The sequence below is a fragment of the Bos mutus genome, chromosome 6 (genome assembly GCF_027580195.1).
Source record: "Bos mutus isolate GX-2022 chromosome 6, NWIPB_WYAK_1.1, whole genome shotgun sequence".
Lineage (NCBI taxonomy): Eukaryota > Metazoa > Chordata > Mammalia > Artiodactyla > Bovidae > Bos > Bos mutus.
In genome coordinates, this window is record NC_091622.1 from 59,382,122 (window position 1) to 59,409,997 (window position 27,876).

A 27,876-nucleotide genomic window follows, 5' to 3' on the forward strand; every position below is an offset into this window, starting at 1 on the left:
GAGAACCTGCTGTCACTGTGGGTGCAAATCTCATGTTCCTGAGGCAGTTGGCAACATCTTTTGCTTAATTCCTGCACTGTCAACTCAGATTGATTTCCTTTTAGTTATAGTATTTTACCCCCTTTATTTCTTTGGCAGACAAAGTCTGCTTTCTTTGCTTTCTTTTTAAAGAGGCTTTTTCATTTAGGAATGGAAAGAGGGCAGTGTATTTATATTGTTAAGGAAAAAACTGAGGAGGTGTTGTAGAAGATACAGAACTGTGTGCTGAAGCTTTTTACAGGGAAGAAATGGAATATCCACAATAACGAAGGACTTGCTCGAAGAACTGTGTGAAGAGCTGGTAAGTCTGACTTTTACACTGTCACTCCTTGTCAGCAATTATGAACCATTCATGGATTTGGAATCAGTGCACAAAGAGCTAGATTAGGTTCAGGCTGGGGATTTTTGAAAACAACTATCTGGTAAACTGCAGGATAGTTTTCAGAGAACTGTCACATCCATTATCTTATTTGATCTTAATCTCCTTTCATGGTAAGTGACAGTATCATTAGTCCCAATTTGTCTGTGGGGAAATAGGTTGAATAAATTACTCATTTCACACAGTAGGTATCCACTCCTATCGGGACTTGATTTCAAGCCATCTTGTGTTCTTTTTTCTAAACCAGTGCTGGGCAATAAGAACTCTCTGTGATGATGAAAAAGCCGTCAGTAGCCACAAGTGGCTACTGAATACTTGCAATGGGACAATTGCAGAGTTTTTCATTTTTTTTCTAAAAGTAAATACCCACATAAGTGCAAGTCCAAACCATGCCACCTTCACTCCTTCAGAGCAAGAGCCTTAGAAATGATTTAAAATTAGACAGTGAGACTATCACTAGGCGCTTCTTATTGTGCCTTTGTGAAGAATAGCTCTGCTTAGCTTTTTTTAAAAAATGAAGTTTATTTCATTTTTTTGGACTATGAAAGTATTCAAGTAAATTTTATGGAAATTAAGAAAAAGTAGGAAAAGAAGTTATTCCTAATTCTCCTACCCAGTGATAGCCACATAAACTTTTCCATCTTTCTTTTGATAGTTTCTTTGGGGGGAATGGGAGAGGTGGAGCTAGGCTTCCAACAAATTTACATCTGCTGCTTTACTTCATTTTATAAGCATTCTTCCACATTCTTAAAACTGTAAAAATATGATTTATAATTGGAATATGGTTTCATCATTCAACTAAATTTTTTTTTCATTGTTTAAAATTTACTACTGGGAATTCTACACAAGGATATTAAGGGAAATTTCAAGGTTAATTAAGGTACATTTGCTCATCTAAAGAAAAAAAAAAGGAATGATAGGGACACAACAGAATGTATGTTTTTGCCTGTTGGCCAACCAGTACTACTTTGGTTCATCTGCTGAAACATCAAGCAGCAGTACAGGTTCATGGGTTAGTGAGTGGCCACTGGACTGATGTTGAAGCTGAAACTCCAATGCTTTGGCCACCTGATGCAAAGAGCTGACTCATTTGAAAAGACCCTGATGCTGGGAAAGATTGAGGGCAGGAGGAGAAGGGGACGACAGAGGATGAGATGGTTGGATGGCATCACTGACTCACTGGAGATGAGTTTGAGTGAACTCCGGGAGTTGGTGATGGACAGGGAGGCCTGGCGTGCTGTGGTTCATGGGGTCGCAAAGAGTTGGACACGACTGAGAGACTGAACTGAACTGAACTGAACTGGAACCAGAGTGCATGACTATGTGTGAACCCTAGCTTGAACACTTCCTAGTTGTATGACCTGAAGCAAGGATATCCAGCTCCTTCATGCCTCAGTTTCCCTGTCTATAAAATGGGAACGATGATAACAGTATTAACTTTGTTAAGTTTACAAAAGTGAGTTAATACATACAAGCATTTTGAACTGTGCTTGGGAAGTTGTAAATGCTCAAGAAATGTCAGTTATTACAGTTCATCCAAACTTCTGGGTAAAACTTCAGACCAATTTAGTTTTAGAGTAATTTTGACACTTTCTCAGTTCTTTAAAAACATCTGTTTGATATGGCTGCTATTCTTATTTTTAATTTTCTTTGCTCTTCAGTTGCTTGAAAGCTGTTTTGGCAACATATCCAATTATTATGAAGACTTTTTTTCTGGTTTAAATTTGAAAATAATATAGTTCCTGGAGTTTTGTGTTGAAGCAGAAATTTCAGTATCAGATTTGAACATGAAGATCTTTCCCTCCTTCCAAAAGGAAGATAAGGATATATTCATAAGAAGATAAGAAGATTCTTTGTACAAACACATATGCATTTATAATCTGTGACCTGGGAAGGAAATGCCAGGTGTATACATATATATATAAACATGTATGAGGGAATTCAAGATCTTAACATGGTTTAACTACATAAAACAGTGACTAAAGTCCAAAGGAATAGTCCTTCTATCTCTTCTGAGAGATGTAGAATTGACTTTTTCTTAATACTTTGATAATTGTACTTTGAAACTACTCTTTAACTCTCACAAAAAGCTGTATAATGCCAGGCTAAGGGAGTCATTTTCAATTCCAGCCCTATTAATTTCACCAGAAAATCTGTTGCTTTCAGTAAGTAGTTATAGCTTATTCTCTTGCACCTGCAAGCCAAGAAGAGCCTTTTTTCGTGCCCTTTCATCATCTGGGATAAATGAATCATGTTACTGGTCCCCCTTCCCTTTTTACTTTGACCCCTAGGAGGTTTGGAACTGAATTTGTCACTTTAGTTTTTAATTGTGTAAGACATTACAGTACACTCTCAGGTTCATCTGATCTTGGCTATAGTTTCATTTTTTTAGTCTCCTATATTCCCAATGCCATGAATTTAGCTATGTATATTATTCATCTTACTGTTTTCATGTCCTTGGAAGCCATCTCATATAATTCTGGAGTTAGGAGAGGAATAAATGCATATACCCATGAAAAAAATATATATAATTTGCATGAAATATAAATTAGTGTAGTATTTAAATGAACTATTTTTATACTACAGATACATAAAAGCAACTGAGAACCACAATAAGATACCACTCTGCACCCATTAGCATGCTATTGTGTGTGTGGGTGTGTGTGTGTGCACGCACCTGTGAGTGCTCAGTCATATCTGACTCTTTGTGACCCCACTGACTGTAGCCTGCCAGGCTCCTCTGTCCATGGGATACTCCAGGCAAGAATACTGGAGTGGGTTTCCATTTCTTCCTCCAAGGTACGTTCCTGGCCCAGGTATTGAACCTGGGTCTCCTGCACTGCAGATTCTTCACCACTGAGCCACTTGGGAAGTCCTAGCATGCTATTATAACCAACCAAACATACAAACTAATGAAGTAAAATAAGTGTTGACAAGAATGTAGAAAAACTGCAATCTTTGCTCATTGCTGGTGGGAATGTAAAATGGTGCAGCTACTGTGGAGAACTGTATAGTGGTTCCTCAAGAACATAACAGTTATCATATGATCCACCAATTCCACTACTGGGTATATACTCAAAAGAACTGAAAATTGGGACTCAACACAGATATTTGCACACCATTGGTCATAACAGTATTATTCACAGTAGCCAAAAGGTAGAAACAACCCCAAAGTCCACTACACATGAATGGGCAAACACAATGTGGCATGTGTACTCAATGGAGTATTATTCAGCCTTAAAGAAGAGGAAATTCTCACACATGCTGCAGCATGGATGAACCATGAAGATACCCTAAGTGAAATACGCCAGGTACAAAAGGACAAATATTGTATGTTTCCACTTTCATGAAGTACCTAAAGAGTCAAATTCATAGAAAGCAGAATAGTGGTGGCCAAGAACTGTGAGGAGGGAGAATGGGGAACTATGGTTTATGGCGTTCCAGTGAGAGATGATAAGAAAGTTCTGGAGAGGGGTGGTGGTGATGGTTGCACATCAGTGTAATGTACTTAATGCCACGGAACTGTACGTGTAAAAACAGTTAAAATGGTTCTTTATTATGTAAAGGTTAACACACAGTGAGAAGGATAAAAATAAGATTCTGTAAAGTTAGGATTTCATTAGAGGCCATTACAAATGGTATATTGCATTAGTTTAACACATTCAAGAAAGTCTTATGGTCTGCAAACTCCATTCTTCTTATCTTTATGTCTAAGATGCCATAGTTAAATAAATTACCATGCTGTTTAATGAGTTTTCAAGGCCAAAGGCTTAGATATGTAAAAGATATATGGCTTATTTAATGTCTTGAAAGCAGGGGAGCTATATAACATTTAGCTATATGACCCTTCTTTCAGAGATGAAACAGAAACTTTATTACAACTAGACATGCTTTAGACCAGGGCTTGGCAAATTACACCATGGTCCAAATATAGCCTGCCATTTGTTTTTTTAAATAAAGTTTTATTGGAACAGTCATCCTCTTTTAAAAAAAAAAAAGAAAGAAAGATGGCTCTTTTTCCATTTCAGTGGCAGACTTGACTAGTTCAGAGATTGCATGGGTCATAAAGGCTGAAATATTTACTCTCTGGCCAGGTATAGAAGAAGTTTGCCAACCTTCGTTCATGGAGAACATCAATGAGACTAAATAACAAAGATTCTTCTTGCTAAGGTATTACAGTCACTTTTCCCTGTTTCCTATGCTGAGCAATTACTTAATTTCAGGACCAGTTTTAAAGAGTCTTCTCAAACTGCTTGCCTCCCCACCCCCTGCAATTCTAAGCTGTCTTCCATTTAACTACACAGTCAAATTTATGAGACCAGAAGAAGAGACATCTGCTGAAGAATGCTGGCTCAGCTCCTAACACTTATATGTAAACAAAATTTCTTAAGATTTTAAATTCATTCATTCTGTACATATTAATTGAGCACCTGCTGCTGCTGCTGCTAAGTCGCTTTCAGTCGTGTCCGACTCTGTGCAACCCCATAGATGGCAGTCCACTGGGCTCCCCCGTCCCTGGGATTCTCCAGGCAAGAACACTGGAGTGGGTTGCCATTTCCTTCTCCAATGCATGAAAGTGAAAAGTGAAAGTGAAGTCGCTCAGTCATGTCCGACTCTTAGCGACCCCAAGGACCGCAGCCTACGCAGGCTCCTCCGTCCATGGGATTCTCCAGGCAAGAGTACTGGAGAGGGTTGCCATTGCCTTCTTCAAATTGAGCACCTACTATGTGCCAAATACCAGTGGACCTCGTCCTCCTGGAGCTTACCTTGAACCCTGACAGTGTGTCTTAAGAGTCTGTACCACAGCTGCCCTGAGTGACTCCTACCATTGAACTGAAATGATCCATGCAAAGCTCCCAGTGCAGAACCTCGGGCCAAGTGCTCAAGAAATGTTAGCGTAAGAAATTTGAACTTAAAAATCTTACCCAGTCTTAAGACTGAGTTAAGAATCTTCCTTGTGTTTACAGAGAAACAAGAGGCTACCCCAGCCAACCCTACACTAGTCAGAATGAGAAGCCTAGCCTGTGAATTCTGGTGTAGACTGGCATATCAGAACCTCCCAGATTCCATTCATAGCAGGTAAGTTGTCTGGCAGTGTGATTTTCTACTGGTGACGTCGCTCAGCCATCCGAGTGTAAGCCTGTTTCTCACCTAACCTTTGGCTATAGCACTTTGCAAGAGGCTCTTCCAGAAAGAACCTGCAGAGACTTGCTGCACTGGGCTCAGACGGTCCCGCAGCCCACATGGATGCCAGGTCCCTGGCAGCAGGACCTTCCCCACACAGAGCCATGCTCTCACACACTGAAAACACGTTAGTCTTCATTGAAGGCTGCTCTCATTAAACAAACATGGCATTATATTCAAAACTACTCATTTATTCACAGTTTGGCATGTAAAACAGGAGAATATACTATCAAAATCAAGCTATTATTATTTTGAACTATTAGCTAGAATTTTTGTTGTTTTTGTTTTAGGTTGAGTTTGGGCTTGTTAGTGTAAAATAACATCTTGGGGTTAACTCAGGCTTAAAGCAGAAATCATCAAGGATTTGAATTCCCTTAATACTGGTTTAGAGTACCTTTCAGTAGGATTTTAAGTTTGAAGTGGGACATTTTTCTTTTGGCCCTGATGCATGGCTTGTGGGATCTTAGTTCCCTGGTTGGGTATCGAATCTAGGTCCCGCAGCAGTGGAAGCATGGAATCCTAACCACTGGACTACTAGGGAATTCTCTGAAGTGGGACATTTTAGAGGGCAAGGGATAACACTGTACTGGGAAATATTCCCAATGTTTACCAACCAGTCTTTACCTGGGATCAAAAGCAGGCATGAGTTTACACTCATGGTAGCACAAACCACCAGTTAACTTTGATTCACAGCCATGTGTGTGTCTATGTGTGTGTGTGATTACTATGCAATTTGGAATTGGAATTCTTGGGGGAGCTTTATTTGCTCACTAATAGACACACTGTACCTTGAACGTAATATTCAGTGGTGAATCTTCCAGCACTAACTGGAATTTAATCCAGTAGAAGGTTTTAGAATTTATTCAAGAGGTAATTCTGGCTCTGTTTGCAGTTAGAGTTCTATTTTTATGTCCCCTTATTTATAACATAAAATGTGTCTTTACTGATAGTCACTTCTTAGGCATGACTCAGTATACACAATGTATAGATATAATAAAATACATACCGTACTGGTGACAGCAAGGACTTTGGAGCTGAAGAAACATGAGTTCAGGTCATGTCTGTGCCACTTACCTGCCATGTCATATGAGGTTCCCTGTCTACATCTCTGAGATGGTTCTAGTAATAGCACCCATCTCAAGAGGATTGGTTCCAAGATTAAATGATACTTAATATCACACATGAGGGGGAAAAGAATTGAAGACCAACTTCTACAAAAAGTTTCGAAGATTTGGCCTCACGCTGAGCGGTTATCTTACTGCTCTGTGCCAAGTTACCACCACCCATTAGAGTCAACAGCAGGGCAGACACTCCCACCACCGGGCAGGCCTCTGGGCTTGAGGACAGGTGGGCAGGCCTCTGGGGATAGGGACATTTCTGTTACCCCAGAGCTTGAACGTTTACAGCAGTTCTGCTCAAAATGGAGGCAGGATACTTGGAAATTACCTGGGGGCCCAAACAGAAAGCTGAAGCACAGCAACCTTTTCTACTTCGGCCAGTAACCTTGTGCTATTTGAAGGCATGGCCCGTGGGACACACAAAAATCCTCCCATGATTCTCTTTTATTTAGGGAAAATCCTGGAAGGATAAAGGGGCCCTAGAATAGAGGTACTCTGGGCCATACCTTCTGTCAGCTCTTGGCTAATTCTGAGAAGAGTTAATTCATAATGGGTCTTCAACTGCACTGATGCTGGTACAGAGTTTGTTACGGTAAAGCACATCATTCGGTGAATGACTGATAAACAGGTGAAAGCCGAGAGGTTCATTTTTCCCAGGCATTTCTATCAACATATCCCTGAAATGAGGCACTTGGCTGTGGGTTCCCAGGGACATTGGCTGTGTACCAGGGGAGGGGTAGAACCACCTGCCCCAGAGGGGTGGCGTGGGGGAACTTTCTGTGGGGTTTTGGCAGCACATAAATACCAGTTAAGAATCTGCTATCTGTACTCAGCCATTAAAAAGAATGAAATAATGCCATTTGCAGCAACATGGATGGGCCTGGAAATTGTCTTACTGAGTAAAGCAAGTCAGACAGAGAAGGAGAAACATCATTTGACATCCCTTATACGTGGAAGCTAAAAAAAAAAAAAAATTGATACAAATAAACTTAACAAAACAGAAAGAGACTCAGAGGTAGAGAACTAACTTATGGCTGCCTGGGGGCAGGGGAAGGGATAGTTAAGGAGTTTGGGACAGACATGTATATACTGCTATATTTTAAATGGATAACCAACAAGGACCTACTGTATAGCACATGGAACTGTCTGTGCTTGATGTTATGTGGCAGCCTGGATGGGAGGGGAGTTTGGGGAGAATGGACACATGTATATGTATGGCTGAGTCCCTTCATGCCCTGCTGTTCACTTGAAACTGTCACATTGTTAATTGGCTATACCCCAATACAAAATAAAAAGTTAAAAAGAATATGCTATCTGGTTAAATAAGCATTACACACATACACTTCTTTCTCAACAGGTTGATGGGTAATGCTGAAAAAAAAAATGAAACTGGCAAATTCGGACACATCTACTTCCTGAATTAATGTTCTCCCAAGCTGTGAACAAGCAGTAGAAGGGACTTCTAGTCTCACCCCTATCTTGGCTCTTCTGACCTAAATATTTGAGGGATCTGGCTCAGAACCGAAAGGTTGACAGGCCCACAAATACCAGAGAGGAGAAGGAAAAGCAGTGATGGCTTGTATCATAATAGTAGCTTGAATGTATATAGTGTTTGGCAATTTAGAAAATTCTTTGATGTATGTAAGTTAATTTCCTAAAATCCAGAATTTGAGCTGCAAAGGAACCTTGAGTGTCATTTAACCCAAAGTTTCTGAATTGGCTACTGCCATTGTGGGTGTGATAATTCTGGGTTTGGGTGGAGGGGGTCTCCTGTAGACTGTAGCATGTCTCATAGGATCTCTGCCCTCTACATTCCCAATCCCCTCTACATGTAACAACCAAAAACATCTCCAGAGAGCCAAAACTGCTCCCTGTTGAGAATTACTGATCGAGTCTACCTTGGAGTTATAAACAGATTATACACTTACACATGTGTGTGTGCTAAGTTGCTTTCGTTGTGTCCGACTCTTTGTGACCCTAAGGACTGTAACCCACCAGGCTCCTCTGTCCATGGATTCTCCAGGCAAGAATACTGGACTGGGTTGCCATGCCCTCCTCCGGGGGGGTCTTCGAACCCAGGGATCGAACCCAAGGCTCCTGCATTGTAGGTGGATTCTTTACCGCTGAGCCACCAGGGAAGTCTATACACTTACACATGAGAGGTACTAATGAAATAGTAGTATCTCCACACTCAGCATGGGCTTGGTGTCTTGACCTGGCTCTTCCTGTCAAGGCTATCAAAACTGAGACATGTGCAAGAGACTTCAAAGATCCAAAGCAATGTCTCTTTGATACAAAACTACTCAAATTAATTTGGTTGGAAATCTATTAATTTTTCAAAGCAAAGAACTACCACCATAAAGCCCTACACACTGATTCTGTCGTTAGACTGACTTGCCATCCGGCAAACTGACAGGCCTACGTCACCCAAATAGCACTTTTGCGATCAGGCTAAGGATCTGCCGAGCTATAGAAATGCCTTATTCAATTCAGACCCCTTGGCTTCACGGACATGTGAAAACTGCTGACCATCTGGTTTTTAAGACTTAGACCTTTTTCTGGTGTCACTGCTGGTTTCTAATTATGTCAAAAGCTTCACTTAGGATTCAGAATTTTGTTTTTTGACACGCTATGAACAACTATTGCCCCTGGAACACAAGTCAATTCACTGATATTAGAACCAACCTCTGTACCCCTTAGGCAGAAGGCAATGACGTGATAAAATAGATGCTCGATGTTTGTGCATGCATTCATTCAGTCACTCATTTATTCATTCATTCGAACACTTGCTGATTGCCAGGCCGTGCTGGGTGCTTGGTAATGCAGTCATGAATGCAGCATAGTCCTTGGGGTTCCCAGCCAAGCAAGGGTAGATGAAGAAGGAGGGAGAAAAGAGAGGGCAGAGCAAAGACCACGAGCAAAGACAGGCAGCCACATCAGGTTACTTAGCCCTGGGACTTCCCAGGTGGCGCAGTTGATAAAGAATTTGCCTGCCGATGCAGGAGATGCAAGAGATGCCGGCTTGACCTCTGGCTTGGGAAGATCCCCTGGAAGAGGAAATGGCAACCCACTCCAGTAGTCTTGCCTGGAAGATTCCATGGGCAGAGGAGCCTGGCGGGTTACAGTCCATGGGGTTGCAAAATTGGACATGACTGAGTGCATGCACACACACACAGGAGATCACATATGGTCTTTCAACAAACATTGAGTGCCAAAGGCATGATCATAGCTTTGTAAAGTTTACAAGCAACAATGGATTGTGGGTCAAAACAGAACCCAAAGAGTGATCCAGCTTTAACAGGTGGGTGAGGACTGAAAATCTGCACATCTGGCTAATTATATTTAGAGACAGATGGAAATTCTGCAAGGGTAATCCACCTTTTCCATCTACACCTAAAACTACATTATCATATATTGATTGCATAACTACAAATATAATACCCAATGATGTTGTAATAGAATGAAGTAATTAAAATCATTAAGATCAAAATCAATTTTATCGAGCATCTTTATAAGCCAGACGCTTTGCTCACTGCTATCATATTATTATCAATTTACGGCAGTGGGATAATTTCAGAGGAGGACTGTATTCCACAGCATCTCCAGCATTCCTGGGAAAATGGTTGGAGAGTGTTATTTCCTTCATATGCTAAGAAGAGAGTGGCATAAAAGAGAATAGATGACTCAAATGCAACTTAAATGCAATAGATGACATAAATTCCCTGGAGGGAAGGAGATGGACTAGAAATAATCTCTTATGAAATTTCTGTAATGTATGGTTTAAAAACTCTCGTGTTGAGCACTTAGTGTGCAAAAGACACCTCTGCTGCAGCAGAGACAGTGTGGCCCACAAAACCTGAAATATTGACTGTCTGGCCCTTTCTAGCAAAAGGCCTGCTCTCTTGGGTTAGATTTCCTGGGTTTGAGCCCCAGCTCTTTAACTGTGAAGCCGTGTGACAGTGATGTACTTATTTATTTAAAGTCTTTGTTCCTTACCACCCTCATCTGCAGAATGAGACTGGACTGGTGGTAACAACAATCACTATCTCAAGGCGTCACTGTGAGGAATAAATTAGATAATAATACCAAGTCCTTAGAAGAGAACCAAGTATACAGTAAGAATTTGATAAATGTTAGCTACTGTTGCCTCCTTTTTCAAGATCAGGGAACTTCAGGCTCAGAGTGATCAAATGACTTACCCAAGACTGCTCAGAATTGAAATTTAGCTGATGACAAAGCCCAGGGTCCTTTCTGCTGTGGTAACTCTCTTTGCTATGTTCTTAGTAATAGCAGAGTTAACCGCAGCCAGTGTTCACAGGGTAAAACTACTATCAGTGAGAGATGGACCTTGGTTGACAGAGTTGAAGGAAACTCAAGCACAGATCCACAGTAAAATTGTTGGAAAACCATACCTTTCTATAATACCAAATGCCTCATTACACCGCCCCACTTCCCCCACCCTTCAGAGAGTGCTGCAAACTGTTCCATAGCCTATTTCTGGCCCTTTATAAAGTAGTAAATAGGTTCAAATTCGACTTTTTAGACTTAAAAAAGCACTATTAACTTCTTAAATGGAAATGTTTAAGGACTAGAATTCACATAATCCAAATGTTCAAGTGAGAATATGGGGACTATGATATAGCAGTGGGAATGGGGGCTACTCACCCAGGCTCTGGAATCAGACCTAGCTTCATACCCTGGCTCCACCACTTGAGAAGCAAGTGTCGTCACACCAGCCATTAATCTCCCTAAGCCTCAGTTTCACCATCTATAAGATGGTGATAATACACCCCACGATGTTGTGAAGGCTAAGTGAGACAATGCATAGAAAATACTTAGAAAAGTACTTGGCTATGTTAAGTGCTCAAATTTATTATTTTGTATTTTATATACTATATGATTTTTAAATAATTATTATTTCAGTTGAGCAAAATAGATGTTTTTCAAGGATGTACTCTTGGGAGTACAGCCCCGTGTGTAAGTCACACCTAAGAATCACAAATTTTCTGCTTGACAGTATAATTTTAAAAGCTAAAGAATCTGAAGGAATTTACTCCCAGATTTTTGTGGACAAACTGAAAGGGAACTTCTATAGCTATTATATATTGCTATAGGAAATGCATCATTATAACCACATATTTCACATGTGGTTATAATGATGCCTTTTTCAAAGCTAATGATTATGCAAAAGAGCAAATACTATGTTCTTTCTGATATTTGTTCAATTGTGTATTACCTTTTTATTACTTAGTATACCTACACTAATGCTTTATGTCTTCCCATTGAATGTAGTTGTAAATACTGTTTATTAACTATGATATATTCAAATTACCACTACAAGTTTAAGAAAGTTACCTGGGAGTAATATTCACAGAAAAGTTTCATGTGCCAGCATTGGAATATATGAACTGGTGGTTTGATGGATGGTAATTTTTATCACAAAAATATTCTTTAATTTGGAAAGGGATTTATCATAGAGTTCCTTTAGCTAGGAAATCCTCTGTGTCATCTAGAATATGATTCAAGTTATTGAAAAATTGATCTCTCTCTCTATATCTTTTCTGAATATACCTTCCCTATATCGATATAGACCTAAAACACTATGCCAAAGTATTGGTCCCATTTTCTTGATGGAGAAGCTGGATAATCATGCACTTAAGCTCAAAATCCCAATTACACAGTGATAAAATGGGAATCAGAATTTAATAAAGGGGCTTCATCTTTGGGAGTACAGTGTTTAGTTTAAATTGTTTGATAAATGGTCCATTTATCTTCAAGACAAATCTGGAAAGTCCAAATATAGGAGATATATATACACACACACACACATATTTTAGAGTATATACACATACACATATTTTAGACTATATATATATTTTAGAATATATATGTTACATATATATTCTAAAACTTGTGTATAAAGAGTATTTTTCATTCATTTAGTTTCTTGAATTTATACCAAAATAGATTTAGAAGGTGAACTTTCCCAAACATAAGCATATGTAGCTTTATGATGGTATGTAAATGCTTTTCCTTTCCCCGAGTTTCAAAGTATATTAGCAAGTGGTAGTTATATGGTAATAATATGGCTATTATTATTGTGCCATATTATACATGAGTACATGCTCTATGGATTATGTTCTTTTATTACCTTCTGGTGGTATGTCAAATCATAGTATACAAGAATATCATAGGTCTCCTTATAAGAAAAATGACAAATTGCCTGTTCTGAAACAAAGACTCTACGATGGAGTGACATAGACAAACATTAGTTTCAGTTTTAGGTGTGACCTTCTGATTTTGTTTGGTTAACATTAGTCATCTCAGTTCTGACAAGGGAACAGTATCTGCCAGCACAGAAAAAAATCAGATCCTGTTTAATGTTGATGTTCTTGTATTTCCTAGACGAGTATCCCAAGGCACTAGTTACAGTGAAATAGAAGTTGGCCAGAAGTACTCTCAATATTGATTAAGCCATGGGTTACTTTCTTCTACAAATATTTAAGTTGAATGTGGGGTATTTTTGAAGTTAAAAATATTTTCAAATACCACAGCAATATGACTATAATAGGCTCTTTGTGAGAAAACATATAAAAGGAAGTAAACTTTCTAGTGGGAGGCAGAGACAATATGCATTAAAATGCAACTTTAAACTAACCCCCAAATTACATTTTCTTTTTATCCACTGAACATTTAAATGTTATTCTCCCTTAACTAACTTTCTAGCTTTGTTCTTCCTCTGGTGATACTTGGTTTATTATTATTGCTATTATTATTATTTTTTCATATAGTGAAAAATGAAAATGATAAGTTTAAAGAACATGTGCTTCTAGCAAAAGTATGCTTAAAGTTAAACCCTACTACTCAGTAGCTTAATTCTTGTTATAAAAACTTGGACTCTATTAGAAATGGGGCCATTTGAGAAAGGGCCCTTTGTAACAGAAAAAGTAAAATTTACTTCCTATTGTGAAGTGATTGTAGACAGTTTAGCCTATTTCCATTTTATTCTACACTGTCTGAAATGTATTAGAAAAAGTAAAGAAACATAGTTTATTTCATTATCTATAACTGAAGCTTTTAAAAGGCAGAGACCTTAATTGGTATCCCCAGTGCCTAGCACAAAATGAAGAAATGTTTCAGTAAAGGAAAAAAATTAATGAAAGAACCAATGAATGAGCACTGTCTTTTATAAGAAATGTAGTAAGATAAAGCTCGAAAAAGAATTGTAATATTATATATAACTGCCAATAAATTGCTTTGGAGATCCTATTTATATTTAACTTTTGTGTTTTACCTGCATTTAGAACTAAGCACAAATAGCCATACAGAGTATTGTCCAGGGAATAGAAAGGGGAAATTCCCTGGCAGTCCAATGGCTAGGACTCCACACTCTCACTGTTGAGGGTCTGGGATCAATCTCTGGTTGAGGAATTAAGATCCCACATCCCATGAGCAACATACACACACAAAAAGAATGGATAGGTCCGTTTTGGCATTGTTGTTTCTGTTATTTAGTTGCTAAGTCGTGTCTGACTCTTTTGAGACCCGCGTGGACTGTAGCCTGCCAGGCTCCTCTGTCCATGGGATTTCCTAGGCAAGAATATTAGATTGGGTTGCCATTTCCTTCTCCAAGGGATCTTTCCAACCCAGGGATTGAATCAACATCTCCTGCGTTGGCAGGTGGATTCTCTAACACTGAGCCACTAGGGAAGCCCCAGCTTTGGCACAGGAGTTGGCATTTCTAATACACAGCTCAGGCATCAGCAAGGTCAAGGGGAAAAGCCCCACCAATCACTGATTGATGGACGATAGCCAAGGCTCCCAAGAGTCTTCTTGGAAAGCAGGCACTGGTCAGTCAGGCAGCTGGAGAACTTCCAAGACTTTTTTTTTTTTGCCTGAGCTGATATGCTTAGCTTCTACTATATTGTCTCAGAGCTTTGGTAGAGACTTTATGGTGCCACAAGGAAGTAGACACAAAGCCAGGGCCTGACCACGAGGGCAGTTTCCAAACGCTCTTTTATGTGCGGGTATCCTGAAAGGTTGGGTGTTACAGCGCTTGAGCTCACACACTGCTGTAGGGTCCTTTCCCCCCTGGCATTTCTCTGCTCCTGGGCAGTTCTCCAATGCAGTAGTGAGTCCTGATGACTTGGAAGAGAAATCACAAACTAATCTGATGCTGGATATAATACAGAAGTTCATAAATGTCCACACAGGAAACCTCCACGACCCAGTAGTGTCACTTATCTTGCCACACAGGCAGGCACAGCCTCTTGTTCAGGGGGTAAGAAATGGGGAAGCAGCACTGGATCTCTGGTCTTTGGGGAGGGGAAAAAAAAAAGCACTGCTGCCATTTTTCCTGTTTATTCATACTTCTTTCATCTTTTCTTTTTCTTATTTTTTTCTCTTTCTCATCTTAAATTGTCACTTTATATTCCTGGTTTTCAAATGTAAATACATGGTTAATAAGTACTCCAGATGATCGTATAGGACTAGACTGATGCTACTGTCTGATTAGTAGCTGTTTGCTTTAATCCTTGTTTAAATAACACACACACACACACACCTTTTTACCAAGAATTCACCATTTGAACAAAATGCGGTAACATATGGTTTTAAACTAGGGAAAGGAGAAGAGTTTGTCATTTATGAATTATTTAAATACTAAATGTCTAATTTTTTTTCCAAGGTAGAATCTGCAGGTTTGGGGGAGGAGAGGGAAGTTGTTCTATTCTGAGGAAAGATATATTTTAGAAGAAGGAAAAGTTGGGGGCGGATGGAGGAGAACCAGTTTTCCCAGTGTCTATAATTTAACTAGGCAGTTAAAGTTAGTTGGAAATTTACATAAAAGTTACAAAGACTACAAATGCTGCACAGAAATCAAAACTATATTAGTTAAACGAATATACTGTATTTCAGTCTGAAATACAGACTGAAATTTAAGAAAGGAAATGTGCAGAAACTTATATCCAGAGTTTTCCTGAACTTAGGGTGTTTAGAATGAAATGGTCAAGTGTCAGGAAGTTTATGATTTTTCAGGTATAATAAACTTCTGGGACTGTTGTTTGAGACATAATTGCTATTCACGCCTCACAGTCTGTACTTTCCTTGTGTGTACTTGGAGTTAATATTTCAATTGAAAAACTAGAATACCAGGAAAAACGTCTCTGATTTAAGCTAGTCATTTATTCCCAGTCTCAGAGGAAAAGACTGGATATTCTCTGAGTTAATAAAGTGTGAAACGACTTTAATGCTTCAGGGGAAATATACTATATCAGTCTTGCAAACTGTTTTTAGAAAGCACGGCTTAGTCAAACCCGAAAATTTAATAGGCTTAGTTATTTCTTTTTTCTCCAAATAGCCTTTTATGGCATAGAGAAGGTGAGGACCTACAGCAAACAGTTTATCTCTGTAAACCAGTCGCCATGAAGAACAAGAGGGGACAGACTGGGTCAGTGTTTCTCATAGGTCCTGAAGCCAGCCTTAGTAGACTTAACACTAATTTATTTGAGATTTGGATGCCCTATTGCCAGTCCTGGGTTCTGATGTAGAGTTTCCAATTAATGTGTGTGTGCGCGTGTGTGCTCAGTCGCTTCAGTCATGTCTGACTCTTTGCAACCCTACGGACTGTAGTCCACCAGGTTCCCCTGTCCATGGGATTCTCCAGCAAGAATACAGGAATGGGTTTCCATGCTCTTCTCCAGGGACTCTTCCTGACCCGGGAACTGAACCCTCATCTCCTGCATTGCAGGCAGATTCTTTACCCACTGAGCCGCCTGGGAAGCCCAATTCATCTGTAGATTCCTGCAACTATGAGTTATGTGAGTGGGGTGCTGTTATCTCCAAGCCCATCAGAGCAGCCCGCCCAGTGAAGACCTTTGGTCCTGGTGATACTGGGTGAGGCAGCTTACATGGCCTGGTAGTTTCTTCTTACTTCTCAAGATGCTGCAAGTGAAGGCTAAGCAGACCTTCACATTTTACACTGTAAGCCCTTTTAGGTTCTTTCCACTGTAAAACAGAACTAGGAGGATTGTTTGGAAAACACAGTTTGCCCACACAACCGTGGTTAATCTAGTTTGATTTTTCTAAAGCAGCACAGAGAGAAATTTATTTTTGTATGAACATAAATAAAAATTTGCTGTAACCTACAGTTCACAGCCACATCCAGTATCCAGTGTGGAGTCACCTCACTCTTGCCCTCTGCTGCCATATATGTGTGCATATATAACACACACACGCACACACATAACACACACTCCCTTTTTCCTCCTTCTCCTGAAACTTTACCTACTTCTGCTGTTCTTTTGTTGGGGATTTCATCAAGCATGTTTACATCAAAATGCTTGCTGATCCTGGCCACTGCCTCAGTGCTCTCACCACTGTATCCTAGTTACGGGAGGTAAGCCAGCTGAGCTGTTAGTTTTCCAACCACTTCAGCTTTCTCTCACTTGTCTACTGGGAAACCACCGAAGCCTAGACTGGAAGGCAAAGTGAGTGAGGATGAGCATATGCGGGAATATGTGTGTCAGTAGCTTAAATGACACATGTCATCAGTGAGACATGGTGGGATTGAAAAGTACCTGTTTACAGGAAGAACTCTGATGAACCTTGACTCTTACCATACACCATATACAAAAACTGACTCACAATGGATCAAAGATCTAAATGTAAAAAGCTAAAATGATAAAACTCTTAGAAGAAAATATGGAGGAAAAGCTTTATCACACTGGATTTGGCACTGATTTCTCAGACATGACACTAAAAGCACAGGCAAAACAAGGAAAAAATGGGTAGACTGGGCTCTCGCAAAATGAAAACTTTTGTGAACCAAAGGATACCATCCGCAGAGTGAAAAGGCAACCCACGGAACAGGAGAAAATAATTTCTGAAAATATGAAGGAATTAATAGCCAGTGTATATAAAGAACTCCTAAAATGCAACAATAACAAAGCAAAGCAACCAACTTAAAAATGGGCAAAAGAATAAACAGGCGATTCACCAAAGATGATACACAAATAGCTAGCAAGCATAAGATGCTCAACATCACTAACCATTAGGAGCATGCAATTCAAACCCACAGTAACATATAGCCACAATAACATACCACTTCATACTTATAAAGATGTCTATTATTTAAGACAAAACAAAACAGAAATGAGAGTTGACAGGAATGTGAGGAAATTAGAACTCTCATGCATTGCTGGTAAGAATACAAAATGGTGCAGCTGCTATGGAAAAGTTCCTCAAAAACTTTATCACATGATCTACTAGTTCTACCACTGAGCTGGTGGAACTAGTTCCAAAAGAATTGAAAATAGGGATTCAAACAGATATTAGCACACCCATGATCATAGCAGTTTTATTCACATAGCCCAAAGGTGGAATTATCTCATATGTTCATCAGTGCATGAATGGATAAACAAAATGTGGCACATACACAAAATAGAGTATTAATTCAGCCTTAAAAGGGAAGGAAATTCTGAAACATACTACAATGTGGATGAACCATAAAAACTTAACACTAAGTGAAACATACTAGACCCAAAGGATAAATGTTGTATAATTCCTCTTATATGAGACTACCTGGAGTAGTCAAATTTATGGAGACAGAAAATAGAATGGTTGCCAGGAGCTGGGGAGAGGGAGTAATGGAGTGTTATTGTTCAATAGGTACAAAGTTTTAGGACAGGAAAATGAGATAGCTCTGGAGATAGATAGATGATGTGATATTTGCACAACAACGGAAATGCATTTAATGTCCCTGAACTGTACAGCTAAGAATGATTACAGTGGTAAATTTTATGCCATGGATATTTGGCCACAGTAAAAAGAAAAAAAAAAAAGAGTCATGGAAAACCAGCAGAGTTAGTACGTGGAATAAAAAGGAGGAAGGGATGCAGGTCTTTAAGAGAAGATGGGAAAATTATTAGAAAAAATGATGTCTAGATTATGCAGCTTTTTGTTCATGTTTATGATTCAAATGGCAAAGAGAAAACTGATCAATGTATTGGCTTATCAACTGAGACTTGCGTGTGAAATCTAGTCTAAAAGTGTCCTTGTTCTAAGATTAAGATTAGAGTTAGTCTGAGGTACTACTACAATTCCTTCATGCTTTTAGATATTGGGAGCTGTTCCAATGTACATGTAATTTTTTTTTCTAAGTACAGGACAAACCAATACTACAAGGTGACACAAAATCCTAGTAGAAAGGAAGCCCGCAAATATTTCTATCTACTGTGTGTTAAAATGGAAGGGACAGTCTACTCCAAAGAGAGGGCTCAATGGCCAGTGGCATACTTTCTTCCAAAGATTGGTCCAGTCTTCCTGACATTGCTCAGTAGTTGAGTCAAACCATTTTAACATTTTTGGTAGATGTAAGTGGTAATGGTGAAGCATAACTAAATATTCATGAGCTTATTTACTCCTTAAACCTGTTGGATGTCTTCCAATGTCTGAGAATCTGATTAAATTTATGAATAGGATTAGTATAGACTTTCAGTGTGTCTTTGTTGAGGTGGGTGGCAATTGGTGAGGATGCTGATTAGATAGAACTAGTCTGTAGAAACTATCACTTTAAAATTCTAGTTGTGTGAATGTATGCTAAGTTGCTTCAGTCATGCCCAACTCTTTCTGAGAAGCCCGCCAGGTTCCTCTGTCCATGGGATTCTCCAGGTAAGAATACTGGAGTGGGTTGCCATGCCCTCCTCCAGGGGATCTTCCCAACCCAGGAACTGAACCTGGGTCTCTTATGTTTTCTGTATTGGCAGGTGGGTTTTTCACCACTAGTACCACCTTTACAAATCTCTGTGAAGCCCACTGACCATTCTTTTGAGATATATTTATGATTTTAAATCTTAATGTGAAAGAATGCAATCTGTCCATGTGTGCGGTGGTATGAACATTGTCATATGTGATGTTTGGGGATGGGGAAGGTGAAGGTCCTTGGCCTTTGCTATATTATCTATTACTTATGAATTAAAGATGTTAGAGTTAAAAGAAACCTTAGAGGCTATCTTGAAGGATTTTCCTATTACTTTACTTTTACATTTAAAAATAAGATTAACTTGCGACTCCCCTGGCAGTTCAGTGGTTAAGACTCCACACTTCCACTGCAAGGGGTGAAGATTTGATTTCTGGTGGGGAAACTAAGATCCCACATGCCACGTGATATGGCTAAAAAAGTAACAATAATAAAACTAAGTAAATAAAAATATAATTAACTTGAAATTTTTTCCTAATACTTGATGCAGGGAAACTTTTTTTCTCCTACAGAACTGCTGCATTGTCAGAAAATGGAAGTTAAACAACACATCATGTTGTTCACAGTTAAGTTTAGGTATCTTTATTGTTGTTTTCACTATGAACACAAGTGGTGGCATAAATGCCGAGTGAGTGACTGCAAGCCTCACGGGAGCATTCCCCCACGAACAGGTCACAGGCACTGAGGTGGACACAGCATCAGTTGGATGATACTGTCTACTTCAGAGGCCTGGTGTGTGTTAGGGCTGGGCTGGGCCAGGGGAGGGAACAGGCTCATATTTCCTGACCTTCTTAGATTCATTTATGATTTTAAATCTTAATGTGAAAGAATGCAGTCTGTACACGTGTACAGTGGTCATATGTACATGTACATATGAACATTGTCATATGTCATGTTTGGGGATGGGGATGGCAAGTATACTTTAGTACATTTCTGGAGGATAGTTTGACAACCTCGATTACAGTAGTCATTAAATTAACAGTTCATTCTCCAAAAAAAAGTTCATTCTCATTAATTCCATTTAAAGAAATTTAACCCAAGAAAATAATCAGAGACATGGGTAAAATTTATAGTCAGGTATGTTCACTACTGTGGTATTCATAGCACAATGTAATGAACATAATAGTATGTATATATATGTGATGTAACAAACCTTCAAAAATATGAAAATGGCTATAACAATTACAGCATAGTTGTAGGCTAGAATATTTATTTCATGTTCTCAACTATGTTAATTTTGTTAAATTATATTTTAGAATATATATGAAAAATTTTAAAAGGGCTTCCCAAGTGGCTAGGTGGTAAAGAATCTGCCTGCCAATATAGGAGATGCAGGTTCCATCCCTGAGTCAGGAAGATCCCCTGGAGAAGGAAATGGCAACTCATTCCAGTATTCTTACCTGGTAAATCCCATGGACAGAGGAGCCCAGCAGACTACAGTCCACGGGATCTCAAAAGACTCAGACATGACTTAGTGACTAAGCAACAACAACAATTTTTAAAAACTAAAAAGGAATATACTACAGTGTTAATTGTGGTTATCTTTGGATTTTTGGAAGTAATTTGATACTATTCTTTAATTTCCAAGTTTCCTTTCATGAATATGCTCTGATAAAAAGAAAAAATATTTAATTAAAAACAATTTTAGCTCTCTGTGTCCCTGAAATTAGTGGGCATGTTCAGAACCCAGCCGAGAGGATATGAAAACGGGCGTGGTGAGGCAGGCGGGCTGGGGTAGGAAGCGGGAGGGCGGTAGCCAAGCAACCAGTGTCACCAGGAGTTCTTCCCTCACATACAGGGATCTGCTGTCTCTACCCCTCAGAGCTAAGTGAGGGCTGGCCGTTCAAGATTCGGGGTGAAGCTGATGCAAGTAACCTCTTTCTTCTATGCCCCCTATCCCTGCCATAGCATACCTAGGATTATCACCCACAGAATAATACCATCTATCTGTGGAGAATTATATAGTTGTCAAAGTGCATTTATATATATTGTAGTTCATAGGATTACCATGATTTGGAGAGTCTAACATAGTTATTTTTACCTTATATGACAGGTGAGGAAACAGAAATTAGAGGAGGCATACAGATTGTTCAAGGACATACCAGTAGCTCTCTGACATTTACAAAGGACCTTCCTTGCAAAAAAAATTTCAAAAGACATCTCTGAGTGAAATCGCTTGAACTCATTTGGGGGAGGTGAGGGAGACAGTTATAGAAGCAGTAATTCCTAAGAAGCTCACATAGCAGCAGCAGTAGCGTCTCGTCTTGGGCCTCAACGATGTAAACTGAGCAAAGAAATGAGGATTTATATTGTTGGTTCAAAATGACTTACCAAATGACTTATCATGTCATATGTACTAATGTCAATAAACATACATCTGGTACACACTCTCTATACAGCAGATGTACTGGTTGATAAGAATGAAAGCTTATCAAACTTGGGCAAGGTGTACTTACCAAAAACCACCAATTTGATTTGTCTGATCCTCTACAGGATGTAGAATAAGAATACACAGGAAGATTCAGGTAGCTTTCTTGGGATTTCTCAGTTCAGTTTTTGGAGTGCCCCGTGAGACAAATCCTAAGGAGTTAAAAAAAAACCTGCTAGGAATGTTTTCTATTTCAATAAAATTTTCATACATGCAATATGAATTTGGGGCCATTTTCTTCAAAAAACTAAACTACTGTTACTCTAATTATCATATTCTCTTCAGATCAAGAAACGCAACCTTTTGTTCCTCCTCCTATCCTTGAAGAAACAGGGAATGGCCATAAGAAAATGACCAATTTCTTCCATTTGTTGTATTTTCCCCTCTGTCTTATTTAGAACCCTGCCTCCCCACCCCTGACTCCAAGATGAACAACACAGCGTTTAGGAATGAATACAGATGTAGCTTATATTTTATGCTTATAAATCCACAAGAAGAAGCGGCGGTACCCCTTTAAAGAGATGATACTATCTAGCTCATGGACTCCCCCCATCCCCATTTGGGGGCTTATGTCACACATCACTATGGATCATCACATTCTTTCCTGCTAGATCCAGAGGGTCTCAAAAACCAGTGAAACAAGCACTTCGGCCAACCACCACCAACCGATCAGAGCTGGTATAAAATAAACTTGTTATTCTGCCCTAAAATGTGTAAGACACTTTGGAGGATGTTGTTTGCATGGAGTACTATAAAAAATAGGATTTAGAGTCCTAGGATAATCTTGAAAGTCATAATATAGAAAGCATTCAAAAGAAACTTAAGTTCAAGAGAAAGGTTATTTTAAAAGGGTATGTGAAAAATATATATCCTGAGCACAAAACTTTTACCTTTATTTCACACCTGGAAATACTAATATAATCTGCCAAACTTCAGGAATATTCTCACCTAAATACAGAGGGCCCTCATGAAGCCATCAGAAGACCAGGATGACTGCCACAATCCAATATGGTACAGTGGCTGCAACGCCAGACTTGGAGCACCTAGAAGGCTGGGATTTTAATTCTAGCTCTGCCATGCTTTGTTCTATGTTCTTAGGCAAATTGTTTTACCTGGCTGAGCTAAAGTTTGCTCTCCTGTAGAAAAATAAAAAAGTTGGATTACCAGTAGTTTTCAAACTGGTTTTTTAATATTTGTTTTGCTTCTTTTTTTTTTTTTTTAAAGGTGTAGCATCCTTTCTTCCACCAAAAATTTACCTAGATACAGAAACAAACTGATAAAACAGGAGCTGGCTAAGCTGAAGTAGGGGATGATATGGGGAAACATCTCCACCCATTCTGCTCCATCGTCCATCCAGGCTGTGTGGGAACACATAGGTTCTTTAGAACCACAGAGCACAATTTAGAACCTGCCAATGAAACAGCCTTTTAAGTCAGTTAGTTACAGGCTTTCCAGGTGGCAAAGAACCCGCCTGCCAATGCAGGAGACATAAGAGACATGGGTTCAATCCCTAGGTTGGGAAGATCCCCTGGAGGAGGGCATGGCAACCCACTCCAGTATTCTTCCCTGGAGACTCTATGGATAGAGGAGCCTGGTGTGCTGCAGTCCATGGGGTCACAAAGAGTTGGACACGACTGAAGTGACTTAACATGTACGTACATAGTCAGTTACAGCTCCAAAATTATTCCACCATAACTATATATTGCAGTGACTGGCAAGGCATTCAATGGGATCCATAACATTATAGCAACACAAGCAATAAAACTAAGCCATGAACTGGGTTTAATCCTAATTATTAATGATCTACTAAAAATAAAGCTACACCCTCAAATAAATCATAGAATAATTGTTGTTAAACTCTGTACATCTCAAAGCATATAACCCTCACCTTTCTTAAATGCTGCATTCTAGATAATTCCTAATGATCACCATCACATGTTTGATAAAGAACAATAAATGTGGAAATTACAAGGTGTGTCCTGAAATTAATTCTGCCCAGTCAAGACAACAGAATAAAATGTAAACTCCTGCACTATTCATTTACTATTTAAGTGAATCCTGACAAACTTAACTAAACTTTTCTGGGCCTCAGTCTCCATATCCATAAGTGGAGCTAATTTCTTGTGGGACTGTATGGAGAATAGAGAAAATACTTATAAAACACTATTCCTGGCACATAATATTGGTGCAAAATTGTAAGCTTTCTCTCTATAATGGCAAATGTTTCCCTTTGAAAAATAATATCATGGTAATGGAGATGTAAACTCTATGAAGTAGAAGCAAATTATTAATATATAAATGAAATTATAGATTTTACATAGTTTTGTGCTGAATCTTAATGATGGAAAGGATTACTGAAGTGCCTCTCATGGCAATTTAAGTAACAGAAAATTTCCCGGGGGGGAAAAATACTTAGGACTATTTATTTACCAAAAAATCTGATTTTCCAGAATGACTCTAAACACAAGTCATTTCATAAATATTTTAATACTATTTTATCATGAAAATCTTCAAGATGCCACTTTTTTTCCTGTCACTCCACACTCATCCTGACGCAATATTGGGTGTCCTGAGGCACCCCATTTAAGAAGTCCATCTCTAGTATAAATCCTCCATTTTACTATGGAGTAAACTGTCTTACTGAAGGTCACATAAGATTTGTGGGGAAGTTCATAGAGAAACAAAATAGTTTCCAGACAGAAACTGGGTTAATTCATTCACTCCAACCCTTCACTCCTTGTTCTGTGAAAAAGCTACAGGTAAGTGTCCATTATAGGCTTCCTGGGTGGCACTGGTGGTAAATAACCCACCTGCCAATGCAGGAGACTAAGAGACGTGGGTTCGTTCCCTGGTTCGGGAAGACCCCCTGGGGGAGGGCATGGCAACCCACTCCAGTGTTCTTGCCTGGAAAATCCCATGGACAGAGGAGTCTGGCGGGCTGTGGTCCATACAGTTACAGAGAGTTGGTAGGATCCGAGGGCAATCTTCTGTTGGGCTTACAACACCTATGGCATCATCTTCATTTGCCTGCCCTGATTTCCTCCCTCTCTATTTTGTCTACCATATGTATTTTTGAAAGCTGTTCAAGTCTATTTTTGGAATGAGGCAAGGTATAAATAAATATGTGAAATTAATAACTGTCTTTTTTCCAAAAGGAGGCTCCAGTCTAATATCAAGTTCCATGTCACATTCTGCTTCTTTCAACTCTCAAGCATAAAGTGAGGCTAAAAATAACTTTTTCAACCCCAGTCCTCCACCAAGGAATGAGAATTCTGTTTCTTAAAAACAAACTGGTTCTAAACATAAACGAACTGTCCACACCCCAGGACAATAGTATACAAGTCTGAAGGGAACAGCTACCCACTCCAGTATTCTGGCCTAGAGAATTCCATGGATTGTATAGTCCATGGGGTCGTGAAGAGTCAGACATGACTGAGTGACTTTCACTTTCAGTTTTCACTAAAGCTACCAGGAGTCTACTGGAGCAAGAGTCTGGTAACAGAGTGCTGGTTCGAGCTCTGCCAGCGGCCTGAGACCCTGTACAGGCATGCCACTTAGCTTTCTGGCCTTAGCATCCTCACCAGCATACTGAAGCTGATATTAACGCCACAGGTGAGAGTCGTTACAAGGATAACACGAGACACTACATTTTGAAAGCATCTTGCCAGTCATCGGCTCCTGCCTGGACAGCTGCACAGCCTCCCAGCTGACTTCATCCCATCCACTCTTGCCTGCTGCAATCAATCTGGCTCTCAAGACAGACAAAGTGACCTTTTAAAAACACACAATTTGGACTTCCCTGGTGGTCCAGTGGTTAAGAATCCAACTGCCAATGACGGAGACATGGGTTCAATCCCTGGTCTGGGAAGACCCCACACGGCTTGGGGCAACTGAGCCCAAGCACCGCAACTGAAGCCCTTGCACCTAGAGACCGTGCTCTACAAGAGAAGCCACTGCAATGAGAAGTCCGCGCACCGCAACTGGAGAATAGCCCCTGCTCTCCACAACTAGAAAAAATGCCTATGCGCAGCAACGAAGATCCAGAACAGCAAAAAATTAATTAACTAAAACCCACACAATTTGATCATGTCACCCTCCTGCTTAAATCTCTACCCTCTCTTCCACTGCCCTTAGAAGAAAGTCAATGTCCTTAGTAAGGGACGTAAGGAAGACTTTGGCTCCTTCCCCAGCCTCATGTTGTGTCACTTTTCCCCAACACTTGCTACTCCTAGAGCTTCAAATCTTCACCAATGCCCTGCCTAGCTAGCTTGTTCTCATCCTTACACTTCACTCCTCAGAGGTCATCTCTGGAGACCCTTTCATAACACTGGCTTGAATCCAATGAAATTGCCCCCTGAGGGGACAAAAACAGTAGAATACTGGCAATTTTACTTGGTTTAATCTTACAGTAGTTGGTATAATGGCAGTCTTCTCCAATCAGTTATAGACTTGACCAGGGCAGGATCCAGATCTGATCACAGCTATAGTCCCAGTGTCCCACACACAATCCTAGCACACAGTAGGTGCTTCACTGTTTAATTAGGGAGAGGGATTGTTACTACCTTTTCAATACTAAGCACATAATTGATATATTGTCATTGGTAGTATCATGTTTTTGTTCAAATGCTACTGTTCCATAGAAATAAAATATAGCACCCCCCCCCCCCCCGCAAAAAAAATCACCTTTTAAGACTTTCCTGACATTTCTGGAAACCATGACTTTTAGTAAGTATAACACATATCATCAGGAATAGAATTTAGCCCACTGATAAGGTGGATTTTTTTCTTTTTCAATTCAAATGTTTCTTACCAAAGGGCAGAATGAAAACAACTCTCAAAGGAAACCAGATGATTTGGATTTATTTATTTATTTATTTATTTTTAACAGCTTTTGCCATATGACAGCAAAGCAGTTGGGGGAAAACTAGCATACAAAAGAATGCTGGACTTGAAACTGAGGAATTTAAAAACACACTTCCTCATGATATTAAAAAAATACACCTAAAACATCCTCAGATCACCTTGCCAAGTATACCTTATCTTATGTCTCTCCTGAAATGAACAGAGCAAAGACCACGTCCAAACAAGCTGGGATGGACTTCCCTGGTGGTCCAGTGGTTAAGACTCGGAGCTCCCAATGTAGGGGGCCTGGGTTCAATCCCTGGTCCGGGAACTATGTATCACATGCCCCAACTAAGACCTGGCACAGCCAAATCAATAAATATTGAAAAAATAATAAACAAATTGGGATGATTTACAGGGTAGAGGAGGCTAGTCCCAATAGTACTAATTACAACAAATATTCACGGAGTGCTTAATAGGTGCCAGGCATTGTGCTGAGCATTTCATGTACACTTATTTAACTGTTATTACAACTCCATGAAGCAAATTCTGTTTATACTCATCCTGAACATGAGGGAATTAAACAGAGGAAGACTGCTCATTTGTTCAGGTTCCTTAATTGTAAGTGATGAAGCTGGGATTGAAACCCAAGAGGTCTGAGACCAGAGTCTGTGCTCTTAATTATTGTGCTCTATGGAAGAATCCAATTGCTTCTATACCCCAGTTTGGGAGTAGAAAATGAAAATTTGTGTTACAACAGAAATGACAAATCACTCTGTATGTATTTATATGGCAGTTTCAGAGTCATTTATGAGAAGTCAAAACTGTGAACATCAAACCCATGGATTGTCAAGGCCCACCATCTAAGGGTTTCCTGAAGAATCTCAATATCCACCTTCAAACAGTAAAAGATATTCTTGGCTTGGGTTAGAAATAAAGCCAGGAGTGTAACTTTTTAGATGAAGAGCAGAAAATGTGAGATACTCATAAATATTATGGGCTCAGAAACACCTGGTTACCCAACTTGTTCCCTAGATTCTTGAAAAACTGGCATGCTTGGGGAAGTTTTCGAGAAACCCTATGAAAGGCATAATCAGAGCCTGCAATTTCACTGTCTATGGGTGTCAAT

General features: G+C 39.5%; 1 protein-coding gene and 1 long non-coding RNA gene across 16 annotated transcripts in view; one reads left to right on the forward strand and one right to left on the reverse strand.

The window, feature by feature from the left end:
- LOC138988224 (uncharacterized) lies at positions 1 to 26,560 on the forward strand. The gene is made up of 4 exons (XR_011464510.1): positions 1 to 340; positions 4,513 to 4,588; positions 5,386 to 5,497; positions 25,061 to 26,560. It is a non-coding gene; the product is annotated as an uncharacterized lncRNA (long non-coding RNA).
- Positions 1 to 27,876, reverse strand: part of RBM47 (RNA binding motif protein 47) — a 182,455-nt gene that overhangs the window by 13,414 nt on the left and 141,165 nt on the right. For 10 of the 15 annotated variants that reach the window (XM_070372308.1, XM_070372293.1, XM_070372297.1 and 7 more), the window contains one exon: positions 21,934 to 22,057. The exons of the other annotated variants lie outside the window; for them this stretch is intronic. The gene's annotated coding sequence lies outside the window, so the exon portion shown is untranslated. The remainder of the gene's footprint in view (positions 1 to 21,933; positions 22,058 to 27,876) is intronic. 15 annotated transcript variants of the gene reach the window in all.